The sequence below is a fragment of the Suncus etruscus genome, chromosome 3 (assembly GCF_024139225.1).
Source record: "Suncus etruscus isolate mSunEtr1 chromosome 3, mSunEtr1.pri.cur, whole genome shotgun sequence".
NCBI lineage: Eukaryota > Metazoa > Chordata > Mammalia > Eulipotyphla > Soricidae > Suncus > Suncus etruscus.
The window spans coordinates 162,905,819-162,921,418 of NC_064850.1; the positions used below are offsets into that span (position 1 = coordinate 162,905,819).

A 15,600-nucleotide genomic window follows, 5' to 3' on the forward strand; every position below is an offset into this window, starting at 1 on the left:
ACCTGTTTGATGCTTAGGAATTACTCCTGGCTAAATGCTCAGAAATTGCCCCTGGCTTGGGGGGGACCATATGAGACCCTGGGGGATCGAACCGTGGTCCTTCCTTGGCTAGCGCTTGCAAGGCAGACACCTTACCTCTAGTGCCACCTCTCCAGCTCCAACACTAATTTTTCTTATCTTTAGTCACCTGGTAGCATTTATCACCTAGAATTTAAATTAATGGATATAAAATTATAATAAAAAAATTTAACTAGGGGCAGGAGCAGTGGCACAAGGCTTCTGCCTTGCCCAAGCTAGTCTAGAACAGAATGCGATTCAATTCCCCCCACCCACCCCAGCATTCCACATGGTCCCCCAAGCCAGGATCGATTTCTATGGGCATAGCCAGGAGTAACCCCTGAGTGTCACCAGGTGTGTCCCAAAAAACAAAAACAAAAAAATATTTAGGGATACAGTCTAGGAATCCAAAAACACTATCAATAAAAGCCCTGTAGCACAATTTTCAATAGCCAGAATCTGGAAACAACTCAAGTGCCCAAGAACAAATGAATGGCTAAAGAAACTGTGGTACATCTACACAATGGAAATTTATGCAACTATTAGGGAAAATGAAGTCATAAAATTTGCTTATACATGGTTAGATATGGAGAATATGATGAAGAGTGAAATGAGTCAGAGGGAGAGAGATAGACATAAAATTTTCTCACTCAAATAAAAATAAAAGATAATATGGTAATAGGGGCCAGAGCAGTGGCGCAACCATAGGGCATTTGCCTTGCATGCGGCTGACCCAGGATGGCCTGGTTGTGATCTCTGGAATCCCATGGTCCCCCGAGCCAGGACTGATTTCTGAATGCAGCAGAGCCAGGAGTAACCCCTGAGTGTCACTGGGTGTGGCCCCTAAACAAAAAAAAAACAAAATAAGATAATATGTAATAATATCCAGAAGCAATAGAAATGAGGGCCAGAAAGACCAGTCCATGGTAGGACACTTACCACAAAGTGATGAACATAATTAGGGTACAGAAGTGTCCACTATGACACTGACAGTTGGAACTGATCACTCTGTAAAATTGAAATGCATGGTGTCCTTTTATTAACAATAGTGAAAACCACAGTGTCAAAAATGAAAAAAAGAGACGTGAAATGCAAACCCCAGAGGCAGGCAGGGATCAGGGGATAAAAGGATAGAAGGGAAACTGGGAACGTTGATGGTGGGAAAAGTGCACTGGTGAAGGGTGGTGTATATTCTATGACAGATATTCAATAATGAGCAATTTTGTGACCACGATGCTTAAATAATGTAATTATTAAAAATTATAAAAGGAATTTTAAGTGAATTAGGTATAATTTTCTGCTTCTATTCAAAGTTAATGTGAAAACTTGCTTTGCTAGTATTTAATGGCTGCAGCAATAGAGTAGGAATGATGCTTTTAATTTAGTGAGTGTAGGAAGTTGCACCCTTAGGCTGAAAAGCAAAAAAGAATTACAGATATTCAGTCCTGCTTACTTGGGAGTAGTCAAGTGGAATGGAAGTCAAGCAGAGTAAGAATGGAGCTGCATCCAGATTACACTACTGCTTTTGATAAACGTCCAGGAGAAATATGCTGAAACCAGGGTCACTGCCTAAGGAAGGAAGAGCAGAAACAAAACAAAACAAAAGAAAAATAACAGCTGAAACTGGTTTACATTAAATTTCAGGTTGCACCTTTCTTTGGTACTCTGTGCTCAGTTGAGCTGTGCTACCTCAGTCATTCTATGAGTTTCTTTTATTGATCTCTATTTGTGAACATTATTGGTTCTCCCTCTCCAATGCAAACACAGTACAACTAAGAGTAGTCTAGAATGACCAAACAACCTAAGAGAAATATAAAATGCAAAGCACCCCTCACACATTGCTGGGAGGAGGAACAACAATTAGAAGCATGATCCTGAAATGTCTGTAGGAGCAAGGGGTTCCTTGAGGGACTTTATAGTTCAAGATATACACAGATATGTTTTTTATGTGTGTATATTTTATTATACTTATTCATATGATCTTATATAAGACTGTGTATATTGCTTAACATTATATAATATTCCTACTTCTTTCTGATATGGTTTGGGGAATTGCATGAATGGGGAAGGCTAGTATTTTTTAACATATAACTTATTTCCAGTTGCAAAGGTCAGATTTAGAAATGAACTTTAAAAATATAAAACTATTTAAAAGCAGTAATTTAAAAGTAGTAATTGTAAAAAATACACTTAATTCAAAGAATGCTAACTATATTTCCCCAATTATATCAATGTAGAAAGCATTTGGAGTCCAAATAATAAAAAATGAGGAAGTAATTAACATTAGTAAATATGGGGAGATATGAGCATTCCCAGACTCTAAAAATAACCTATCAAACCATATCAAATACATGTAAGACCTATTAACACCAGCATATAATAGAAGCAAGAATATCATGATAATTAGTTAACCTTTCTAATAATTCCTGGGGAAGGATCTTGAAGTACTATTCACCCCCTTTCAGTACACACAGCCTTTAGAATTCCTGCAGCAAAACAGAAACAAAAGCTATGTTTGCAGCTTTCCATTTGTTGTAAAAACATACATTCTCTTTATATTTCTTTTTGAATACTGAAAAAAACAATGTGGGTCTTCCATAAAATTAAAAGGGTTATTATTAATTTATATAAAAAAATAAGAGGGCTACCTCTACATGGTCATGCATAGAATCTTAGAAATGGAGATCTGGATTCTGTAACACAAGAATTAGTTGTCTGGTGGCAATTTCTCTATCTCCTGTTAAATAATTATCTTGCTATAATTAATACACCTGTGACTTGGATTGAATAAGGGAGATTTATTCTATAGAATTTTCTTTATGAAAATAAAATCGTAGGATGCCTAATCCATAAAAGTTAAAATTATAATTGTAACCACTTTAGATAATCTGTGAAAGAAAACATAGTGCTAGATGGAGCCAGGACAAAAGGCACTTATCCCTTAGGGCACAGAGCCAGGCTTCTTCTGCCACTTTCTGTCCACCCCTAGAGCCACAAAACATTTTCTCCTCTTTATTTTCAGTGATTCACCCACCTCCCCACATTCTTTCCTTCCTCTAATCCATGGAATTTTGTGAGGTCCAAATTGTTGCTGTTTCAGAGCACCGGGAAGGGTAACATCCAGCTTGTGTGTTGATAGGAAGAAAGATGAAAGAGAAAAGGAAAGAAAACTGTGGAGAAGGAATAAATGATGGGAGATGGTGGGAAGAGAGTTGCAGAAAGAGCAACAGGAAACCTTTAACAGCTGGAAAATGAGTTAAGAACTTTTCTCAGATCTCACAGGTGAATTGTCTTATAACATTAATGGTTATGAAATCTTTGCTAGAAATATTAACAATTTTTTGAAATATTTTATATTTATGCTCTTATTGCACAACCTAATCAGTGGGTCATTAAATGATGTCAGGTTGCCTTTGCTATAATCTACCTTTGCATGTTATCTACATATGACCACTTGGACTTAAACCACTAGCAAAAATGTTAGTCTGAAAATTTGACTTCGACTATAATTTATACTCATTGTGTTGTAGAACTTGAGGCTCATTTTTCATAAGTTAATCACTGGCATAATACAGAGGATACCCTGTTGACCTATTTCTGGATATTTAACTGAAAACAAAGAACTGTGATAGAAGCTCAAACTTCACAGCGGCTTACTCTGATACTAACCAACAGCTTAATCTTGGGTTTAATCCCCTAAACTGTACTATCTCATTTGTAAAAATGACTTCTTGCACAAACATTCATTAATCTAAATATTTTTTAGAGTAAAGCAAACACACAGGTCTAAGTTGAATGTTAACAACCAGTAAGAGTGGAAGAGGGAATTTGTAAAAAAGTCTTATGTTTTAGATTTGCTTCTTCCAGCTTTCTAGTCCTGTAAAAGTATATGAAGTAGAGGTTTAGATAAATAAAGATGTATGTTTTCATTGCAGAGAAATAAGATTTAGCAGTACCTGCATGAAGTTCTTGAAGAGTCTTTATATGCCATAGTCAACTGCAATTTCAAAGAAGAGAAAATAGATGATTCTGAAAAGTTTATGCTGTTCCTTCACTGAATTTTAGGTGAGTGTCTAAAACAAAAATGGATTCTAAATTATTTCCACTGATAGTGCCTCTAGCATGAAAAGTCATGTTAAATATTATAAATATCTTGTACTATTTTTTTTTTGCTTTTTCAGGCCACACCCGTTTGATGCTTAGGGATTACTCCTGGCTAAGCACTCAATAATTGCCCCTGGCTTGGGGGGACCATATGGGATGCCTGGGTATTGAACCTCGGTCGCGATCTTTCATTGGCTAGCGCTTGCAAGGCAGATACCTTACCTCTAGCACCACCTCACCGGCGCCAATATCTTGTAATTTTTTCTTTTTTTAATATATTTTTATTTAAGCAACCTTATTACATACATGTTTGAGTTGTTTGGGTTTCAGTCATGTAAAGAACATGACCCATCACCAGTGCAACATTCCCATCACCAATGTCCCAAGTCTCCCTGCTCCCCACCGAACCCCTGCCTGTACTCTAGACAGGCTTTCTATTTCCTTCATACATTCTCATTATTAGGATAGTTCGAAATGTAGTTACTTCTCTAACAAAACTCATCCCTGTTTGTGGTGAGCTTCCTGAGGTGAGCTGTAACTTCTAGCCCTTCTCTCTTTTGTGTCTGAAAATTATTATTGCAAGAATCTTTCATTTTTTCTAAAACCCATAGATGAGTGAGACCATTCTGCATTTTTCTCTCTCTTAATCTCTCTGACTTATTTCACTCAGCATAATAGATTTCATGTACATCCATGTATAGGAAAATTACATGACTTTGTCTCTCCTGACAGCTGCATAATATTTCATTGTGTATATGTACCACAATTTCTTTAGACATTCATCTGTTGAAGGGTATCTTGGTTGTTTCCAGAGTCTTGCTATGGTAAATAGTGCTGCAATGAATATAGGTGTAAGGAAGGGATTTTTGTATTGTATTTTTGTGTTCCTAGGTTATATTCCTAGGAGTGATATAGCTGGATCATATGGGAGCTCGATTTCCAGTTTTTGGAGGAACCTCCATATTGCTTTCCATAAAGGTTGAACTAGACAGCATTCCCACCAGCAGTGAATAAGAGCTCCTTTCTCTACACATCCCCGCCAACACTATTTTTTCTCATTCTTTGTGATGTGTGCCAATCTCTGGGGTGCTAGGAGTTACCTCATAGTTGTTTTTATTTGCATCTCCCTGATGATTATTGATGTGGAGCATTTTTTCATGTGTCTTTTAGGATTTTTATTTCTTCTTTGTCAAAGTGTCTGTCCATTTCTTCTCCCCAATTTTGATGGGATTAGATGTTTTTTCTTGTAAAGTTCTGTCAGTGCCTTGTATATTTTGGAGATTAGTCCCTTATGTGATGGGTATTGGGTGAATAGTTTCTCCCACTCAGTGGGTGGCTCTTGTATCCTGGGCGCTATTTCCTTTGAGGAGCAGAAGCTTATCAGCTTAATATATTCCCATCTGTTAATCTCTGCTTTCACTTGCTTGGGGAGTGCAGTTTCCTCCTTAAAGATGCCTGTAGTCTCAATGTCCTGGAGTGTTTTTCCTATGTGTTGTTCTATATATCTTATGGTTTCAGGTCTGATATAGAGGTTTTTAATTCATTTGGATTTTACCTTCATACATGAGGTTAACTGGGGGGGGGTCTAAGTTCAATTTATTTGCAAGTGGCTAGCCAGTTATGCCAACACCACTTGTTGAAGAGGCTTTTTTTGCTCCATTTAGGATTTCTTGCTCCTTTATCAAAAATTAGGTGATTGTATGTCTGGGGAACATTCTCTGAGTACTCAAGCCTATTCCACTGATCTGAGAGTCTGTCTGTATTCCAATACCATACTGTTTTGATAACTTTCGCTTTGTAGTAAAGTTTAAAGTTGGGGAAAGTAATTCCTCCCATATTCTTTTTCCCAATGTTCTACGGTGTTTATTGTTCCAAATGAATTTCAAAAGTGCCTGATCCACTACTTTGAAGAATGTCATGGGTATCTTTAGAGGGATTGCATTAAATCTGTACAATGCTTTGGGGAGTATTGCCATTTTAATGATGTTAATCCTGCCAATCCATGAGCAGGGTATGTGTTTCCATTTCCGCATGTCCTCTCTTATTTCTTTGAGCAGAGTTTTATAGTTTTCTTTGTATAGGGCCTTCACATTTTTAGTCAAGTTGATTCCAAGATATTTGAGTTTGTGTGGCACTATTGTGAGTGGGGTTGTTTTCTTAATGCCCATTTCTTCCTTATTACTATTGGTGCATAGAAAGGCCATTGATTTTTGTGTTAATTTTGTAGCTTACCACCTTTCTATAAGAGTCTATTGTTTCTAAAAACTTTATGGTAGAGTCTTTAGGGTTTTCTAAGTAGAGTATCATGTCATCTGCAAATAGTGAGAGCTTGATTTCTTCCTTTCCTATCTGGATTCCCTTGATATTTTTTTCTTGCCTAATCGCTATAGCAAGTACTTCCAGTGCTATGTTGAAAAGGAGTGGTGAGAGAGGAAAGCCTTGTCTTGTGCCAGAATTTAGAGGGAAAGCTTTTAGTTTTTCTCCATTGAGGATAATATTTTCCACTTGCTTGTGGTAGATAGCCTTAACTATATTTAGAAAGGTTCCTTTCATTCCCATCTTGCTGAGAGTTTTGATCAAGAATGGGTGTTGGACCTTATCAAATGCTTTCTCTGCATATATTGATATGATCATATGATTTTTATTTTTCTTGTTGTTGATGTGTATTATGTTGATATATTTACGGATGTTAAACCATCCTTGCATTCCTGGGATGAAGCCTACTAGATCATAATAGATGATCTTCTTAATGAGGTATTGAATCATATTTGCCAGGATTTTATTGAGGATATTTGCATCTGTGTTCATCAGTGATATTGGTCTGTATTTTTCTTTTTTTGGTAGCACATCTGTCTGGTTAAGGTATCAAGGTGATGTTGGCTTCATAAAAGCTATTTGGAAGTGTTCCCGTTTCTTTGATTTCATGAAAGAGTCTTGCCAGGATTGGTATTAATTCCTCTTGAAAGGTTTGAAAGAATTCATTAGTGAATCCATCTGGGCCTGGGCTTTTGTTTTTGTGCAGACATTTGATAACTGTCTTAATTTTCTCAGTAGTGATAGGGTTGTTTAGATATGCTACATCCTCTTAATTAAACCGTGGAAGATTATAAGAGTCCAAGAATTGATCCATTTCTTCCTGGTTCTCCTTTTTAGTGGCATAGAGTTTCTCAAAGTAGTTTCTGATTACCCCTTGAAACTCTGCCATATTAGTAGTGATCTCTCCTTTTTCATTCCTAATACGAGTTATCAAGTTTCTCTCTCTTTCTTTGTTAGTTTTGCCAGTGGTCTATCAGTCTTGTTTATTTTTTCAAAGAACCAACTTCTGCTTTTGTTGATCTTTCGGGTTGTTTTTTGGGCTTCCACTTCATTGATTTCTGCTATCAGCTTTGTTATTTCCTTCTGTCTTCCTATTTTTGGTTCCTTTTTGTTGAGCACTTTCTAATTCTATGAGTTGCATCATTAAGCTACTTAGGCATGCCCCTTCTTCTTTCTTGATGTGTGCTTGTAAAGCTATAAATATTCCTCTCAGTACCGCTTTTGCTGTGTCCCATAAGTTCTGATAGTTTGTGTCTCTATTGTCATTTGTTTCCAGGAAGGTTTTGATTTCTTCTTTGATTTCATCTCGGACCCACTGTGTATTCAGTATTAGGCTGTTTAACTTCCAGGTATTAAAGTTTGTCTTCTGTGTCCCTTTGTAGTTCAAATATAATTTCAGGTTCTTGTGGTCAGTGAAGATAGCCTACAAAATTTCTATCCTCTTGATATTATGGAGGTATGTTTTATGTGCTAGCATGTAGCCTATCCTGGAGAATGTCCCATGTACATTAGAGAAGAATGTGCATCCAGGTTTCTGGGGGTGAAGTGTCCTATATATATCTACTAGGTCTCTCTTCCATTTATCTTTTCAGGTCTAGTACATTCTTGTTGGGTTTCGGTCTGGTTGACCTATCAAGTGTTGACAATGCTGTGTTGAGGTCTCCCACAATTATTGTGTTGTTATTGATACTATTTTTCAAATTTGTCAACAATTGTATTAATTATTTTGCTGGCCCCTCATTCGGTGCATATATGTTTAGGAGAGTGATTACTTCCTGCTGTACAAATCCCTTGATTAAGACAAAATATCCATCTTTGTCCCTTATAACTTTCGTGAGTATAAAGTTTGCATCATCTGATATTAGTATGGCCACTCCAGCTTTTTTATGGGTGTTGTTTGCTTGGATGATTTTCCTCTAGCCTTTTATTTTGAGTCTATGTTTGTTCTGACTATTCAGGTGCGTTTCTTGTAGGCAGCAGAAGGTTGGGTTGAGTTTTTTAATCCATTTAGCCACTCTGTGTCTCTTAACTGGTGCGTTTAGTTTATTGACATTGAGAGAAAGAATTGTCCTGGGATTTAGTGCCATTTTTCTAACAAAGTTTGGTGTCTCTGTTGGTCAGTCTTGACTTAAAGTAGGTCTTTCAGTTTTTCTTTTAAGATTGGATTTGAGTCTGTAAAGTTTCTAAGCTGTTGCTTGTCTGTGAAACCAAGTATTGTTCCTTCAAACCTGAAAGTGTATTTTGCTGGGTGCTGAATTCTAGGAAAAGCATTTATTTCATTGAGTTTTGTCACTATGTCCCACCACTGCCTTCTGGCCTTGAGTGTTTCTTGTGACAGGTCTGTGGTGAATCTCAAGGATGTTCCCTTGAATGTAATTTTTTTTTAATCTTGCTGCATTTAGAATTCTGTCTCTATCTATGCGGTTCATCATTGTGACTAGGATGTGTTTTGGGGTGTTTTTTCTGGGGTCTCTTTTAGTTGGTATTCTTCGAGCATGCAGGATTTGATTGCATGTATTCTTTAGCTCTGGTAGTTTCTCTTTAATGATGTTCTTGACCATTGATTCTTCCTTGAGATTTTCTTCCTGGGTCTCTGGGACTCCAATGATTCTTAATTTGTTTCTGTTGAGCTTATCATAGACTTCTATTTTCATCTGTTCCCTTTATTTGAGTAATTTTTCCATTGTTTGATCATTTGCTTTAAGGCTTTTTTCCAGTCTCTTCTGCTGTATGGAGTTGTTATTCATCTCATCTTCCAGTGTACTAATTCTATCCTCAGCTGCTGTTAACCCGTGGGAAAGCTCATCATGTTTTTCTTCAATTCATCTACTGAGTGTTTCAGACCTGTTATTTGACCTGAAATTTCAGTTTGGAGTTTTCTCATTCCTATCTTCATATCCTCTTGGTACTTATTAGTGTTCTCTTCTATACTTTCTTTGAGTTCTTTGAACCTCTTCCATATTTTGACTCTAAACTCCTTATCTGAGAGACTTACTAGTCGGTTGGCCATGTTCTGGTCATCTGAGTTACTGTCTTCCTTCTCTATGTCTGGCACTGGCCTGAGTTGTTTCCCCATTGTCACACTTGTATTGTGGGTTTTTCTATGTGTTGTGGTTGTATTTATTGCTAAATGGTGTGCATAGCCTCGTAGCGAACCACGATCCTCTGGCTCCTCCCTTTCTGGGCGTGTAAAGTCACCTCCAGGGAAGGCTAGTCCTCCACAGATGAGCCACACACAGGATGAAATCAGGCCGAAAATGCAGCACAGCACAGAAGACAGGCAGATAGGGGTGCTGGCATCTGAGTTCCAGCAGAGTTCAGTGACTTCCCCTTTCTGGGCATGTAAATTCACCTCCAGGGAAGGCTAGCCATCCGCAGATGTGCCACACACAGGATGAAATCAGGCCGAAAATGCAGCACAGCACAGAAGACAGGCAGATAGGAATGCTGGCATCTGAGTTCCAGCAGAGTTCAGTGACTTCCCCTTTCTGGGCATGTAAATTCACCTCCAGGGAAGGCTAGCCATCCGCAGATGTGCCACACACAGGATGAAATCAGGCCGAAAATGCAGCACAGCACAGAAGACAGGCAGATAGGAATGCTGGCATTTGAGTTCCAGCAGAGTTCAGTCAATATCTTGTACTTTTAATGAGGTGCTAGACAATGAAAGATTCATATCTGTGCTTCTTGTTTATAATTTTAATTGTCTTCTTTATGAAGTATGAGTTATAGATATGGCCTTGACATCTCTGAAGATGGTTTCTCTGAAGAAAATGTTCTAAAATTTTATTATTATATTTTCTAAAGGCCATCTAATTTTAATCATTTTAATATATTAAAATACTAAATATCAAAGTAAAAAACTAAAATGAGGCAAAACCATGTTTGTATAGTTTTACTGAGAGAAAAATTCAAAGGGGTGATGAAAGTTTAAAGTTTAATAATTAACTATCTTAGTGTAAACTAACATTTTAGGGTTGCCCATTAAAAGATTTTATAATGCCTAGTGTAGATGTGGTTTAGTGTAGGTCTGGTGCATAGATACACAGTTAAGTACATTTCCATGCACACACATACTAAGATTTATTGTTGCCTGGCCATAGCATGAATATATACATATAAATCACATTACATACATAATTACATTTTTATTCTACAAAAGACCGGAACCTGCAATTTGGTGCTTTACTGTTAGTTAACAGTATAGGGCTGTTATTTCTAAGCTAAACAGAAATACTGGAGAAATTGTGTGGTGGTCTTCCTGAGGAAATTGTGTGACTTTGTACCTTCTCCTGAGTACAGTTTTCATATTTGTAGTTTTATTTTTTTACTTGAACAATAGTGAATTTGTGAACATTAATTTTAATATACCTCTCTATTCACAAATCTATTTAAAACAGTGTAACTAACCAGTAGGGCATTGACCACCTTCTAATTATATTTAAACAAACAAACAAACAAATATGTTAGGGGGTGCAGAGAGGTAGCACTGCAGTAGGGCATTTGCTTGTATGCAGCCAACCCACAATGGACATGGGTTCAATTCCTGGCATCTCATATGGTCCTCCAAGCCTGCCAGGACTGATTTCTGAATTGCAGATCCAGGGGTTTAGGGTGTTACCCAATAAATAAATAAATACACTTAAAAAATAAAAGCCAGATATGTATTCATTATGATTTATGTTAAATATGATTTGGGGGCCATATCTGTCAGTGCTCAATGATTACTCCTGACTGCACTCAAGAATAACTCCTTGCAGGGCTCAGGGGACCATATCAGATGCTGGGGATCAATCTTGCACTGGCTGTGTGCAAGACAAGCACCTCCCTTTTATATTATTTCTCCAGCCTCTGTCCTTTACACATTTGATAAACTACAAATTGAAGGTAAATATTTCTCCATCATCATGGGGTCTGTTGATTTGATGTATTTAGATTCATTGGTATTTATAGTAAGAAAGAGAGAAAGAGAAAGAGAAAAATAAAATATTATTTCAGGTAGTTACAGGGTGTTTGGAAATACAGTTCACAGAAACTAAATCTTGAGCCCTTGAAAAGTATCATTAGTCAGTTTGCCTACTACAATACTCTGAATAAGAAAACTAAAATTAAAACGTATTTGTATAAATCCATATTTACTTATTATACATGTCTAAATCTGTTTTTACCTTTATATCCTTCCTTTGCCTGGCTTCTGGAGCTAGCTTCCATGGGCTGGATTTTCTAGTCCTTAAATTGACTCTCACTTGTATCCTCTAGTGACGTTGAACTCTGAGCTCCAATGTTATCATCTTTTGCCATATTCTTAGAATGTGTGCATTAGTGCCTTTGCACTCCCAATGCTATGTATCTCTAGGTTGAATCACTGACCAGATCAACTTCTCTTTTCTTCCATCAACTGTGAACCCATTTTTTTCTGGATAAAATTCCACCTACTTTAACATTCTAATTGTTTTTTTCTTGGTTGATTTCAAACTGACCCATCAATGTTTTATTAATTTCTTCCAAATTGATTGAAGGATAAAGTTAACAGAGTAGCACATGTACTTGCTGGACTTCTGTGTCAGTGCTGCGCATATGTATGTTGCCATCCATGGTGCCTGAGCAGGTCCCCTACATCTCCCCATTTGAGATGTATACTTTTGTGCTTTTGTACTTTCACATTGTGATATGTACAGGGTCTCTCTACACCTTTGAAGAAGCCATTGCACACATGCTCCTTGGGCCCATGGAAATAGTGCCTGTACGCACATGTCCTCATCTTCCCTCTTGAGATATTCACTTTCCTACTTTGATGCTAGTTAGTGCTCTCTTCACTTTGGAGAAGAGCACATTCTACTTTGAGTCTCTCTCTCAATCCTTCCTCTAATTTCTAAATAAAATTTGTTTTACTTCAGAAAAAATGTAAACAGCTTCTCTCAGGGAGGTAAATGATCCTTAGAAAATAATTTTAAAGTGAAGTGTAAATTTGGTTTTTGCCACACTAAAAACATTTACAATTATATAATATATAATGCATGTCCTCTATTATATATACATATATATATATATATATATATATATATATATATATATATATATATATATATATATATAATGAGATTGGAGCCACACCCAGTATTGCTCAAGTTTGACCCTGACAGCACTGTGGGAACTAAATTTAGTGCCAGGGATTCAAGTGAGGTCATCAGAATGCAAAGCAAGTGACAAATCTGTTCTATCTCTCTGACTCCTAACTTACTATATTTAAAGCTGTATCTTAAGTCACATAACATTGTGAATTTAATTTAATATGTAAATCTTCACAAAACTATGTTTATATTTTTATTTTGCCTATTAAATCAAAATGTGAAATTTTAAAATTCTAAGATATGTGTTCAATATAATTTCAATAGTCACCTTCTCAATAATCTGTAAGTTTATATCAAAATTACTTTTAGGGTATCAATCTGATGCATATGTTCACACTTAAATCTAGAGCTACAAGTCAAATTTATTATGGATCTCTTGTTCAATAATATTTTCTTGCTACTTAAGTTGTCTTATAATCATTTCAAACTTCCTATAATAGATTCTGAATATATTGGGAAGTAAAGGACCAGGATACTTTTTTTTATTATAGGTAAATAGTTCAACATTTTCTCAACAATCATACTTACCCTAAAGAATTTTCTTTGTATTAAAGTAGTTTTTATCATTTTGGTACTTTACTTAATTATTTAAAATAAAAATCTTGGTATTTGCATTTCTTTCTCATTTTTTATACAGCCATTCTTCCTTTGTTGTTTTCTCATAGCTAACTGTGACGGCTCATCTGTCCATTTTAATGAATAGTGGGTATATTCAAAGGGACATTGTGTCCCTACTACCAACAGTTTTCATCTATAAAATATTAATGTGAAACTTGCAATGCCTAATTGAGAATCTTCTTCAAGAATGTTAAATGTCATCATGAGCAGAAATACTTGGATCTCTTCAAAACTTAAATATTGATGACAGGATGAATGTCTGTATGATGTGGTTTAAGATTCCCTAAGATTTAAGATTCTGTTACCAAAACATATCTTCTTTAGTTTGGGACAGCAATTAAAGTTCTATTTATTGGAGCTGGAGCAGTGGTGCAGCAGTAGGGCATTTGCCTTGCAGATGGCTGACCCAGAACAGACCTCGATTCAATCCCCCAGCATTCCACATGGTCCCCCAAGCTAGGAGTGATGAGTGATTTCTGAGTGCATAGCCAGGAATAACCCCTGAGCATCACCAGGTGTGACCAGGTATGGCCCAAAAATCAAAAAAAAAAGTTCTATTTATTAACATTTCTCTCCATCTTTCAGAAATGATATTATAAAGTAATTTTTAAAATATATCTATAATTATGTATCTGTAAGAAAAAATAAAATCATCCAATTGCTGTGACATGGATGGAAATAGAGAATATCACAGACAGTGGAGTAAGAAGGAAAGAAATAGGTACAAAATAGTCTCATATGTGAAATTTAAAGTTAGGAAGCAACAAAGGGCAAAAGGTAACAGAACTCAGACTTTCCCCCACCTGAAAAGGTATGTCTACTTTGTTGTGATGTCTAGATGCTAATCTCCATAAAGCAACAAGGATAGTTCCTGGAAAGATTAATTGCTCAGCAAACAGTAGACAACTCTAATTATCCTATCCTATTTCTGACTGAGACAATTTGGGCTGCCTCTTTCTCTGTCTCCTACGTTCCTAGCAAATTATGCAAAAGGTCCAACAGAACAGTTGAACCTCAGGATCTTGCTTTGCCCATCAGTTGTCCTTTGAGAATATAAGAATGACCTCCATTAAAGTCATGTTCTTTGAGTCATTACTTTTGTTAATGCTGATTCGTCTTTCTAGACTAGCCTTCTTGCAACCAATCCACTCCCCCCACATACCCATGAACCCTCCAGTGACTTGCAATAGTCATTTTTTAAAAACAGATCCATCCCAGCTGTTGTTGTTATCATTTCAGTGAAGTCACTGATGAATTTCTTGTGTGTCAACAGTTTTCAGTACTGCCTCTGAATTCACATAACCCTTGGGCCATTTTTAGATTAGCTCCTATTATATACACAACAGGAAGGAGAGCAGTCTCATTCAGTCTCTAATAGTCTCATGGCATCATTTCTCATTTTTCTTATGTTATCTGTCTGTCTTTATTCTGAATTCTCACTAAGAACAAATGGTGTGTGTGTGTGTTTGTGTGTTTGTGTGTGTGTGTGTGTGTGTGTGTGTGTGTGTGTGTGTGTGTGTGTGTGTAATCTTTGAATCTCCTGTACCAAGCTCAGTGAACCCTCCATTTTATTTTAAAGGAAGTGTGGATGGTCATATTTTGAGATGTGTCTTTTGAGTGCTTTACTGTACTAAAGATGATAGCATTTCATCCACCCGTTACAAGCAAAACAAGAACTCAATTAGGAAAAAGGGAAGTTAACACAGAGAATCTGTCACTCAATTCACTGAGTTACAGAGAGACAACTCAAATCACTCACCCACAACATCAAAGCAGATGCTCCACGAACATTATCTAATTTAATTTTCATAATAACCCTTCAGTTTAGCCATTATTTTCCTCTTTACTCAAATAAGAAAACTAAGGTTCCAAGAAGTTAAGTACCTTACCAATGCCACATTTCTATTAAGTGACAGAATGAAAGAGTGAAGTTACATCTTTCCACTGCAGCAAATTGCCCCTCTAAAAGAGCTTTCCAGTTTAATCCTTTAAGAAGAATATGCAATATGTAAGATAGTGATAAAAATTTTCATTTTAAATATTTCCTGAGGAGTAAGCTATTTATAGGTCTAGAGTTATTTTTTTTTCGACTGAGAAACAAGTGTATGTTTAGTTTGGTGCTAAAATTAGTACTATTTTGGTTCAGTAAGAGTTTAAAAGATGTAACCCTTATTTATGTAAGGAAAAACCTCATTTATTGATGTCAGCATAAACTTAAGAATATTGATGTCTAAAACTGTAGAATAATTTTAGGGATAAATGTTATCTGCAATCACTGCTTTACATGGATGTCTTTAGAAGGCAGAAGTTTCTGTCTCTTTTTTTCCTTCTTAAGAATATTTTATGATTGATGCTCCTGGCAGGCTCGGGGGAG

The 15,600-nt window shown here is 36.4% G+C and overlaps 1 protein-coding gene across 5 annotated transcripts in view; it reads left to right on the forward strand.

The window, feature by feature from the left end:
- DTNA (dystrobrevin alpha) overlaps positions 1–15,600 on the forward strand; it is a 376,270-nt gene that overhangs the window by 166,338 nt on the left and 194,332 nt on the right. For all 5 annotated transcript variants that reach the window (XR_007493790.1, XR_007493791.1, XM_049769646.1 and 2 more), the window contains exon 3: positions 3,993–4,122. The gene's annotated coding sequence lies outside the window, so the exon portion shown is untranslated. The remainder of the gene's footprint in view (positions 1–3,992; positions 4,123–15,600) is intronic.